This window comes from Molothrus aeneus, chromosome 2, assembly GCF_037042795.1.
Source record: "Molothrus aeneus isolate 106 chromosome 2, BPBGC_Maene_1.0, whole genome shotgun sequence".
Lineage (NCBI taxonomy): Eukaryota > Metazoa > Chordata > Aves > Passeriformes > Icteridae > Molothrus > Molothrus aeneus.
Window position 1 is genome coordinate 100,846,933 of NC_089647.1, and position 12,010 is coordinate 100,858,942.

The following is a 12,010-nucleotide window of genomic DNA, read 5'->3' on the forward strand; positions in this document are numbered from 1 at the left end:
CTGGGATGAAAAATGGAGAGACCGCTACTTTATCTTCAGCTAGAAAAGGAAACAAATTGCAACACTTCAGACTCAAGACATCGAGAATCCAGGGGCTGGATCTTATCAGACAAAGCAATCCTTGGGAAAAAATGGAGGCCGCCACAGATTATGAATACAAACTCTGAAGAGCAAACGCTACTTCATTTTAAAATTCTTCTGTTATCAGGAGATTGAGATGTCAGGACATGGAAGCTAAGTGTTTAAACAATAGCCCCTCACAGGTCTCTTTGAAAATGGATATGAAAATGTACATCATGAAACTCTGGTTTCAGCTGTCATCTTGTAAGTAGCCTTGAAACACTGTACTTGGTGCTTAAAAAACACATATGGAAAAGAAGTCTGAGATGTGCAGGTCTGGTGTTATAGAAAGCATGACAACAGAGGAACTTTGGGGAATGCTGCTGCAGGGCTATCTGCAATGGTAGTTTGCAACAGTACGACGACTGCCCCGATGATGTGGTACCCTTAGAGCAGTCTCCAAGTGTGACTCTGCTGGCATAACATTTAACCAAATGGTCACATCGTTAATGATTATGTAGATAATTTCCTGTGCTCTTGTGTGCCTTTCCCATCCCAAAATCACAGGTAAGCAAGATCTGCAGGAAAAGCTTAGCCCATAGGGGCAGACATAAGCTGGTTTTCCATCTGCCTGTTGTACATCTCTATTTCTTCATGCTCAGTAAAGAAAAGCTAAACATTAAACTACGTAAAATATACGCAGTGGTTTTTTATATATGCAAGGTGTCAGGTCCCAAGAGGGCAATCCTGGGCTACCTGGTCTGGGATAGCCACAAAATGTTGTATCCTAGAGGGCAGTCATGGACTGCCTACTCAGAGGTACATTTGGGATACCCTTGAGCTAAATTATGGTGAAACAATGCCAAATAAACAATCCAAAAGTTTTATTTATGGCAGCAATTTTTTAAATCTTATGATAGGTTAATCAGCTTGTTGCAGCAATGATTTAAATATTTCTGAACGGCCTATGGATTGACCCTTTTAGGAGAGGATGAAAGGAAGAAGGAATCCACAATTGTGGATCTCGCTGTAATATGTTTCAAAATATTCTTGCTCTTTCAGTATTCATTACTCTCTCATGGTGGGTACCACCAATCAATCAGAGCAGTTAAGTTGCTACCCAGCAAGCCCAAGACTCATCGGGTGACTCACACCCACATGAGCATCCTAGGACTGTGTACCTAGGATTCCACCCATTCAAACCAGGGAGGACAGGACCACTCCCTCACAAGACAGGTGCTATGGTGCCAGGGTCAGCAGAAGGAAATAATGAGAAGGCTGATGGATGGTGTCCCCACAAAGAGAGGCTAGCAAAATCAGCGCTGGAATGGCCGAACTAAGACACCTGAAAAAGTCACCACAGAGAAACATGACGTAAGCCTGAGTGCACCACCCCCTTGACAGACCTAGGCAGAGACAAGATTGCACTGGAGAATGCCCAACATGGAAATTAGAAGCCTCCTCCCACATAGATGGGGGAGGGGGTGAGACTGGATTAGGCAACTCGCCAACAACATGCAAGGAGAAAACCTGAGAATCCAAGCTGATACAGTCAGGATTGGAAATTATCATTTCAGGACCGAGGCTGACCACATCTGGGCTCTGCTTGCTGCAGTGAAGCACACAAAGAAACTGTTGCTAAAGGAACGGCAAGAGAAATATTCAAATAGACTGGAGAACTCTAAAATTAAAATGACAGTAAGTCTCACTCCCTCCACTGAACATAGAAATTTAATTAAAGTAAGGTACCCCTTGGAGACATCACTCCTTTGTTGTAGCAGAAGTTGCTAAAACAAGGTACCTCTTGAGGTGTGAAGAGTGGGACTTTGGAATCTCTTAAGGCACCCCTGGAGAAGACCACTCCTGTGCATTTGTTGAACTGTGTTTGCTGCAATACTGCTTGGAACTGCAAGTAAGTTTTTGCTGTGGACTATGGATCACCGTTCTGATACTAAGTGCGGTGGTAAATGTAGTTACATTGTTACATGTTCATGGGTATTTGCCTTGTGCATATGCTTGGCGAGTACACTGCTAGAAGCGAGACTCACTGGCACCTCACCTGGGGACAGCCAGGTGGAACTTAGCCTCAGCAATGTATGCCTTCCTTCGGTTAGGTTTTCCTGATCCATTGGCTTTGAGGTTTTTATATGGCTTTGTTTTAAAGGATTATTTCCCACACTGGATTTCTTTTGAGGGGGAAGATTGTGCATAGGAATGAAAGAATTTCCGCTAACAAATCTAACTGATGTGGAGAGACATCTCCGTGAGAAGCAGTTCACTTTTCCACAGAACTGAAAGAGGACAGTATTCAAACCAAAAAAACTATTTATTGATACCACTGATTCAACTGAGTCGGGTGTTTCTCCCCTCTGAGAGGTAAACACAGACACCTAGTTAAAATGGAAACCTTTTTATACCCTTTCATGGCCAAGCATGGTCCTGTCCCCTTTCCCACTGGTTGGGTACTCAGGGACTTACACTCTCTTCTGAATACTTACTCTTCTTCTTGGGGTCCTAATTTTAAATTTATCAAGGCCTCTTCAAGGAAGTTAGATCCCAAAAAATAGAGCCCCTGATACCCCTAATCCTGTGCGCATCATTTCCTGATTCCATCATCTGAAAGGTTTTAACTGCCCTCTGTAATTCTGGATATTCTCTTTTGAAATGTCCCACCTTTCCACAATAGAAGCACTTCTTGGGACCTGTCTACCAAGTGGTCATCTCCCGTCCTCTTCCTTGGGGTCTCCTAACATTCACTTGAAGGCTTCTTTGGGCTACTCCTCTTCTGATGCAGCTCACCAGAGCCCAGACTAGTTCTTGAAATTCCAGTGCTGTGCCAGGAGTGGGGAACTGCCTTGGCACGGGGATTTACCAGAGGCAGAGCCTTTAGAACCACTTGCTGTACAGTGCCAGATATAAGCTACGACAGGGACCAGGTAGAGGAGAAAGGAGGAGGCTCTCTGTCTTGAGGTTCCACAGGAAAGTGTTTATTCCAGGTGAAGGGTATAGGAAGAAAGAGCCCTGAGCACCTCTGTGCACAAGTTTTTAAACTGATTCAACTCGGGGTGGTTACAAACAGTTGTCCAATGGAGAGATTTCAGGGGATGAGAAAGGGGGATTCATCAATTGTTTGGGACCAATCAGGGTAGGGGAGAGGAGAGGGTAGGTCACATGAGCCACTGGGTCTTTCAGGAGTACGGGAACTCTGAAGGAATGTTGCAGTAAGGGACTGGCCCAAAGTGAAAATGGCAGGAAAGGTTCAGGGAAAAGGGGCTGGGTTGCCTTGACAGGCAGGGAAAGAGCTGGAACAAAGGGCAGGGAATGGATTGAGGGACAGCTTGGAAGGAGGGTACAAGTCCAGAATAAACCAACCTGGGGAGAATATGGGGTACAATAGAACAAACCATTTAACAATGAATTAATGAAATACATTCCAACCCCAACATCTCCCCCTTTCTTTTTCAGAAAGAGGGATCAGGGCAGTATTCAGAATTGGGGTATACGTCATGAAACCAGGAAGAGGGCAGTTGGGAAGTAGGGGTTTTGGTGACATTGATTTCAGGGGAGCTGTTTAACTGAGTATAAGCAGCAATTTTTCAGAATGGAAAACATAACCAGAACAATAATAACTGAATAAACGTATAACACAGTTTTTAGAACAGAAGAGAGCCATCCCGTGAGTCCCCACTTTGAAAGATGCTGATCAACCAGTACTGCGATTTCTGCTTGATGTTGGAGATCATTTCATTCATCTTTCTCAGGGTGGCATGCACATCTGCACTTTTCAATGACAAGTTCAGGCAGCAGAGACCCTCAAATTCCATCCTGCCGAAGGGTCTCTCTGCCAGGGCAACCCACACATTCTTCTTGGGTTGCGAGATGATCCATGCCTCCAAGGCTGGCCACAAAAGGATGATGGCAATGTGGACCCACAAAACAAATGACACCTTGGGGATGGCTTTTCTCTTGGAAATAACAGAAATTAATACAGGTTACTTAAACTTTCATCAGTAAATATATTTAACAAAGGAAAATTGGGATAGAAAGGGGAGTTAAGGTCTCCTTCTCCACTGAGCCGTCTTCTCTTCTCTTTTCTGTCTTCTCTTCTTCACACTCACTGTTAACACTTCTCTGTCCTTGTCTGGTGGCCTGCTGCAATGCTTGGGACATATGGTTTTACCCACTTTTGTGGGATCCACCGCAGTCCCAGGGGCAAGAATATGCAGCCATACTCACGGCCCAATGTCACTGGTTTGTATGGCCCCTCAATCTTACCACCTTCAGGGTTCCAAACTAACACAGGGGGATGTTCTTAGACCCTGTGATTGCCATGAAGGGAGACACGTCTGACCACTAGGGGGGTCAAATAAATAAAATAAATATGAACCGCAATATCTCCTCTTTGTTGAATCCAACCCGGTCCCAAAAGGGGATGGCCCAAACATCCTCGAGAGACACCCTTGGAAAGTGGAGGAACAGCCAGGGAGCAAACCTTTTTAACAACCCCTTACTAAACTTCTTCCCACCTCTCAGCACGGTACCCACAACTTGGTTATAAAATCTCTCTCCTGTGTGAACAGTTGCGGGATTTGTCCTCCCCGCAAGGGAGTTCCTGGGCAGGTGCAGTCAGAGCGGCCTCCTCGAGGTTGGAGGGAGCAGCCCTCCCAGCCCACCCTGGACTTGGGCATGGATGGATACTCCTCTTCCCGACCAGTTGAAGAAGGGGGACTCTAGACACCACTGAGGGTCCAGCTGGGTTTATCGTAGGAAAGTCAGAAGGTCCAGGAGGGAAGGGGAGCAGGGACACCACCACAGCCGAAGGGGAGCTAGTGGCAGAGCCCAGAACAGGGGTGGGGCCAGGGTTTATAACAGGAAGAAGGTGGGCAGAGTTAGGGTACAAACAGCCAACAGGAAGAGGGATCAGAGGAAGAGTCGAGGTGGGGTGATGACGGGTACACCAAGGGGAGTGGGGAGAGAGGGTGGTCTCACAGCACAATCCAATGGGGGAATGAGGGACAGAGAACCTTCTGGAAATGGGGGAGTGGGCTACAGCTGACTGACAATCAGACTGAAGTGTCCTCCCAAGGCACCTCCACCCCATCCTCCCTGTGGTCCCCTCCCACAAACAGTCGCACGCCCATCCCGTCAGCACAGCAACAATCTGCCCTCCCCTGCGGTAAAATGCAGAACTTAAAAGGCCCCAGTGACCACCCTCAACTCCTTTCCCCTTGGGGCACCAACCCCCCCCTTCTTCACACTATCTGGGGTGACGGGGTGCTATGCACAGCCTATTAGGTGGCTTTTAGCTTTGTGGCTCCCAGTCTGCTACGTCATCCCCGAGAGCACCACTAATCAGAAAGTGGCGTGCTTCACACAGGGTCGCTGACATCAAGGAGCGGTGCATCCGCATCCCCTTGCACCGAAAACAACAAAAATCGTCCAGAGAAGTAAAACAACAATAACGACTCCACCTGTGAGCTCCCAGTCCATAGGGCCAACTCACCACTCTGTTGGCCACTGGAACAAAAAAACACAGGAGAGGTCCTCTACCCTGAAGCAATCCTCCTGGGCGTAGGAGGGCTTCCACTTCACCCCTGGGAGTACCACCAACCAAAACGTGGTGTGTTCACCCAGGGGCACTGATGCACCAAAACGCTTTAGGACAGCTGCTCTGAGGGGTGCTGAAGGGCCCCATGTTGGGTGCCAGCTGATGTGGTGCCAGAGTCCACCGCTAGCTGCCAGCACCAGGCCAAGAGCTGGCTGTTCCCTGAAAGCAGTTTGGAATCCAGCTTGGAGCAATTGCTCTATGGCACAGATGATTAGACAATGAGACCAGAGGCAAGGACAAAGTAGGGGTCTCTCGTGTAGGTTCCAAGGACGTTTACTCAATGGAGGACCCAGAAACAAAAGATGAACAACACGGGTGGTATATACAGGGAAGGTCTAAGGGGAGCATACATTCTTTAACCAACAGGGAGAAGATGGGGGAGGACCAACACGTGGGGTATACATCACTTAGACCAAAAGGGTACCCAGGGGGAGGGAAACAGTTCAAATAAACCAATGGGGCCTCTAGGACTAGGGGATTTCCAAAGAGGAGGTACAAGCAGGGGGCTGCTACAAGGAGGAATTGACAGCTGTGTAAGTGGAGTGACAGGGAACATTCTGGAATAAAGGGTAGGTCCAGATCAGGATGACAATTTAGGGGGAGGATATACCTTAGGAATGAGCTAACAATATAGGGTGAAAGGAACAAACCATTAAAGAAAAAAACACACCACAACAATCTAGTCTTCTTAAAGCCTTTAGTCACAAACATGGATGAATATCCCTTCCAACAAGCAGCACAATCCCTCTCTTCTTGGTCCCAAGGCTCTTTTGTGTTCACATATACATTTAAAGCCTGACATATCCCATCTTCCAAAGACCTGTATCTTGGCCAATATAATGGGTCTGATCTAATGGGTTCTTTAGTTCATTTGAATATACAATATTGAAGCATCCTTTCCTTATCCTTCCCCTGAGTATAAGACATCTCCTCCTGTCCCCAGTCTCTGAAAATCATCCCCAAAGGACTGTCAGGATGCATGCTCAGAGTGGAGTCTTTCAAACCCTCTCCACTCCTCTTAGTCTTCCTGCTGCAGCTATTTCCCATCTCACAATATTCCCTAAGGACTCTTGCAGACACTCGCTTTGTCTCTTCACTGGCTGTATCCCTTGCAGAATGAAGGAACTGCAGTTAGAAGGACTCCAGTCGCTTCACACGCAATTCCTTGTCTCAAATGCACATACTTAATCCTGCTCCCCCCAGGCCACACAGGTAATGCTTAACAGTTACTTTTCTTATGTGGGTCCTGTGCACCCACAGGTGTTACCAGCTATCGCACGTAAACTCTACTCTCTCCCTCTCTTCCTTTCCCCTTTTTACTTTTAAAGTCCCCTATCCAGCTCTCACCTGCATGTCCCATGAGGTATGACCATAAGTCAAGGGCTGATAAACCCAGCAGGGTGCACCTTCCCCCCAATCTTGATGTCCCACCCTGCACGGCCAGAAGTTAAGGATCCTGGACAAGCCTCCAAATTGTGAGAAATAACTATTTTTCCAATCGAATTGAGAGGGGACCAAGTTTTGAAGTAAAAATTATTTATTAGTACCAACAAATCAGCTGAGTCCAGTTTGTTTCTCCCCAAACAGGTAAACACACACCATTAAAATGGCAACCTTTTTATACCCTTTTGTGGCCGAGGGGGGTTTCCTGTCCCGTTCCCTATTGGTTGGGTACTCAGGAACATACACTCTCACCCAACTGCCTACCCTTCCCCCAAAACCTTTCCCCTCTCCTGCATCCTTTTCCCTCTTTTGGTTTAGCTTTAACTTTGCTTCTTTATGGTTCCCAACAACACTTAACAGGTCCAAGAAACAGATCAAACCACATCTAAACTACAGATAACAAGAAATAGAAAACAAAATTAATGCTTTTTCTACTTCTACTCCGTATTCCTTTTGGGCTGAAGCAAAATGCTATTTCATCTCTCACATCAATTAGAAAACTATTTTCAGATGTATAGGACATTCTAAGAATCTCTAAGGATATAGTATTCGATGCCTAAGTAGTTAAGTTGATTTACATATTTAAAAGGCTGGCACAGGACTATTATACTATTAGTAGTATTTAATGTTCATCCTTTAAATGTTCTCCTTTCAGGATGTACCTCTTTTTTGGTACTCATTAAAGGCTTACTCAGCAGCAGTCAGATGCCCTACCAGTTGAAGTATCCCGCATCTCTCACTCTGCTACTTCACTTCTTAAGGGGTTTCTTGGTACCAAATTTAGCCTGTACAGCTTCTAAGGACCTCTTCCCAAATAATTCTTTTCAGGGACTGCTTCCTTACACCCAGACAAAATGTTGACCTAACATAACAAAGTTCCTCTGTTTCTGTAGGTAACAAAAAATAAAAGCAATTCTGGCACTCTTGTTACGTTACTTTTAACAGATGACTGCCTGCAGTCTTTGGGAATTACAGATGCAACTTGTGTGATCTGCTTCAGTCTTGCTTCTCCAAGAATCTTTGGTCAGTGTCTACGCAGCATGACCGACAACTTCTGGAATATGATAAAGGATTCTCCTGTAGATCAGGAACATACAAAGATAGAGTCAGCCATTCTTCTGCAGATGAGGAAAATACGAAGGCCCTATAATTCTGATAACAGAACATGTCAAGCACCTCTGATTCTGCACTATTTTAAGCAGACAGAAGCTGAAATTCCACAAGAACTCCATGGTTTTACTGTCAAGATTCTCAAACCTGAAGATGAGAAACTTTCAAGACCACTCTGTGCCTATCTTAAAATATTTCATGTTTGTGTCCAGACTGTCTTCAAATTAATTTACAAGTAAACGCAACACAGAATGTACCTGATAAAAGTATACAAATATCAGAAAGTGTGACAGTACTAATGCCTAAGCATTTTTGCTTACTGTACATTTCTCATATCCTTGTAACTTTGTAGACTACTAATACACAGTTATAGCTTCTAGTATTCTTCCTACCCTTTTCCCTCACTTCTTAGAACAGTAAGCTAACCCTTCTACTAAACTTAGGATTCTCTTTAGTCTTTTTAGTCCAGCAAGGGCACTTTGTTTTGCACCACATACTGCAGCCATAATAAAATGAAGGGCTAAAAATTCAGGAGAGCGCTCCAATGGGGCAGAACCTGAGGGAAAATGATCAAACTGACTACTCTTCTAACTTGACAGTATCTGTTAAATATATCAATTAACTGACATTATAAAAATTGTACAAATCTGTGCCACTGCACACCGGAACCCACGCTAGCTCAATTCGCTTCGGCCAAGCAGGGGGTGTGGGGAACTGCCTTGCTGAGGGTAAAGCCAGAAGCAGAACCTTAAGAGCCAGCAGTGCTCTACACGGAGAGACTGTTCCTCAGCAGCAGGGTAGTGACTGGGTAAAGCAGGTAGAGAAAACTCTCTACTGATGAAGCTCTAACCAGCTTATTAGCGTTGGACTGGTCAGGACAGTGACAGCCCCAAGCCCCTCTGTCCACAGGGTTTTAAGCTACAGCAGGATAGGGGGTGGACACAAATTGATATCCAATAAGGTGGCACTAGAGGCAGAAATAAGGGGCAGAAACCAACCAGGATAGGGGGAGGAGGAAAGTCTCTGTTGGGGATTGGTCTAGGTGGAGAGTGGCGGGGAATGTTCTGGGAAAAGGGGCAGGGTTGCCTTGACAGGCAGGGAAGAAGAGCCAGGGTTGCCTTTATTGGCAGGGAAGGGTATGGAACAAAGAGATGAGATACCTTGAGGGACAGATGGAAGGGAGGGTACAATTTAGGAATTAAACCAATTGGGGGGGGGGGGGGGATGAAATGGAACTAGCCTTTAATACAACAAAAGGAGCTACAACAAATCTGATTCCATTTCTGCCCATTACCATGGGGGCACCTGGAAGCTTCCATTAAAGATCTGCTTTTTGTATTATCTATATTAATGTTGTCTGGAAAGTTGTTGCAGTATGATGCCGTTTCCTGTTTCACCTATCCCAACCCCTCAGGTGTGCCAACCTTTCCTTTCCCCTTTGCTCTCCTGCTAAGAGCCGTCCATCAATCTTAACATTCCAGCAAGGGCGTCATGTGGTTGGCAGAAGTTCAAAAGATGCCTCTCAGGTCCAGCTCATTGGCCTGTCCAAGTGTCTTTATCCCTTGAGCCTTCCCCTCCTCCCACCTGGTTGGTCCTCACCTGTCCCTTCCCCTCCCCTGTCCCCGGGGCTTAAAAGGAGACGGGACCATGTGGTCAGGATTCTGTTGGGAGCTGTTACAAGATTCAGAGGTCTGTCATCCTGGAATAAAACTCTGGATTACAATTCTACGATAGAATCCTCTCCTTTTTACTGTCGCCTGAACCTTTTCCACCAGAGGTAAACTGAGTTTCCACTATGCCTGGATTTGTTCCGAGTGCCTGGCTGCAGCATCCAGCCAGCCAAAGGTATCTCTGAGGTGAAACACCACAGCTGCCGCCTTTGGTCCTGCAGCAAGGGTCAGACGAGGCCAGGCACATCCCACCCGGAAATATTTGGATTAATATTCCATAGAAAGTGTTTTTCTTTCTCAATTCAGGCAACAGTACTGCCTCTCCACATTGTGAATACAGCAAACTTTGGTTGAGTAATAGATAAACAATAGTGCGGAGAAGCTGGCATATTACTATGTGAGAAAACCCCTTTTCAAAAGGTTCAGATGGTAGCAATTCCACCAAATGAAGAAGAAAATTTTGTCTTTAAGGTCACAGTTAAATATATAGATGAAGGCAAAATAAATCTACTAAACAAAACAAGTTAGTAGCTACTAACTATAAAAGTTGCCACTAACAAAAGTTTGTAGCAGTCGCTTCAACTACTAGCCAGGTTTAAGCATCTTCCACCTCTGGCTGAGGAATTTGTAGTTTATAAAGTGAAACCCACTGACAATGAAACTGAATGGAACCCAAGGGTGAGCCATTTTATTTATCACAAAAGTAAACTACATCATGCAAAAGGAGCACAGATCCTGGCAAATACAGCTTGGATTTACCCAGTGGTCTGGGTTACCAGCCTTTCCAGTATGAAGGTGTGGTTTAATGAATACAATATTCCTCCTGAGATTCTGTCTACAGATCTGGCAACTGACAATCCAGATCATATAACAGAATTCAGAAATTGTGCAAACACACTCAAGTATTGGATCACACAAAGAACTTGGAGCCTTTACTACCTGCAGTGCAGAATTCCTACATGTAACTCCAACATCAGCAGCCCCACATCACCTCCCGTGTTAGTGCATCAAGCAGCACTCAGCAAGCAGAAGCATAAAGCAGGATACAGCTGGTCTAGAGAATGCATCCAATCCACAGAATGGCAATACAATAAAATTCTACTGAAAACTCTTAATTCTTCTGAAACTACTTCTAGGAATCATCCATGTGATGGTTTAGCTCAAACTAAGGAAACAGAAGACTCTACATCAGAATAATGTGCTTGTTCTGGAGACAAACTTTATTTGCCTGACCTGGAACTGCATCAGTCTATATTTGCAGAAAATCTACATGCATAAATTACAGTAAAAAAGCTATTATTGTTCTCATAAAAGAGAAAAAAAGGAGCATGACGCACATTACTACAGAACCAGAATACCCATATGTCTTTGCATTTTGAACACTGAGCATGAAGATGAAAGACCTTTCCAGTCAGTATTGCAAAACTGCATTTCACTTCTGCAGAGGCTGAGGAATGGGTGACTCCTCAGAAGACGGTGCTACAGGAAGTGAGTTTGGAGATAGATCTTTGATAAGAATTACACATTTCAAAATACTGTCTCTTGCACCATGCAAAGGAAACAGCTGTAATTCTTAATTAAAAATGTTACAAATTAAAAAAATATTAAGGAGTATTAAAGAGTCAGAAAGTGAGATAGACTGGTGGAACCCAGGTCTGACCACCCTGAGACAGCAGCAGCCAGCAGAAATAATTCAAGATCAAGGGGATCGATCTATCCATTTCCCATCAAGAAGGTAGCAGCTGTAAAGAATGGAGCAAGGGAGGGTAGTCCATGCTTGGGATAGCAAGCAACACCCTTTTTTCCCCACCTCATTTCCCAAGGTCCCTCTGCACAAGAGCAAGAGGTTTTGCACGTGGAAAGCCAGCCAAAAGCTGAAGAGAATAAAGGTCCAGTTGCACTAAAGGTGCCACCACCATCAGAAAAGAAATAAGAAAGCCTGTGGGTAAGAACTGCAGACCAAGGCAACAAAGGGAATCTTGTGATTGATGTCTATCTAGTACAGGCAGCCTGATTAAATGAAGCCTATGGACAAAGCCTGCTCGCAGGCTCTTGTTCTGCTGGAAAAACAGCACAAGCTGCAGGTGATTCAGGAGACTCCTGGACCCAGGGCACCCAA

General features: G+C 45.2%; 2 pseudogenes; both read left to right on the forward strand.

Annotated features, from left to right (window-relative positions):
- Positions 1 to 1,429: 1,429 nt before the first annotated feature.
- LOC136571420 (putative ATP-dependent RNA helicase TDRD12) lies at positions 1,430 to 8,573 on the forward strand (annotated as a pseudogene).
- A 192-nt stretch (positions 8,574 to 8,765) lies between these two features.
- Positions 8,766 to 11,088, forward strand: LOC136571421 (putative ATP-dependent RNA helicase TDRD12; annotated as a pseudogene).
- Positions 11,089 to 12,010: the final 922 nt, after the last annotated feature.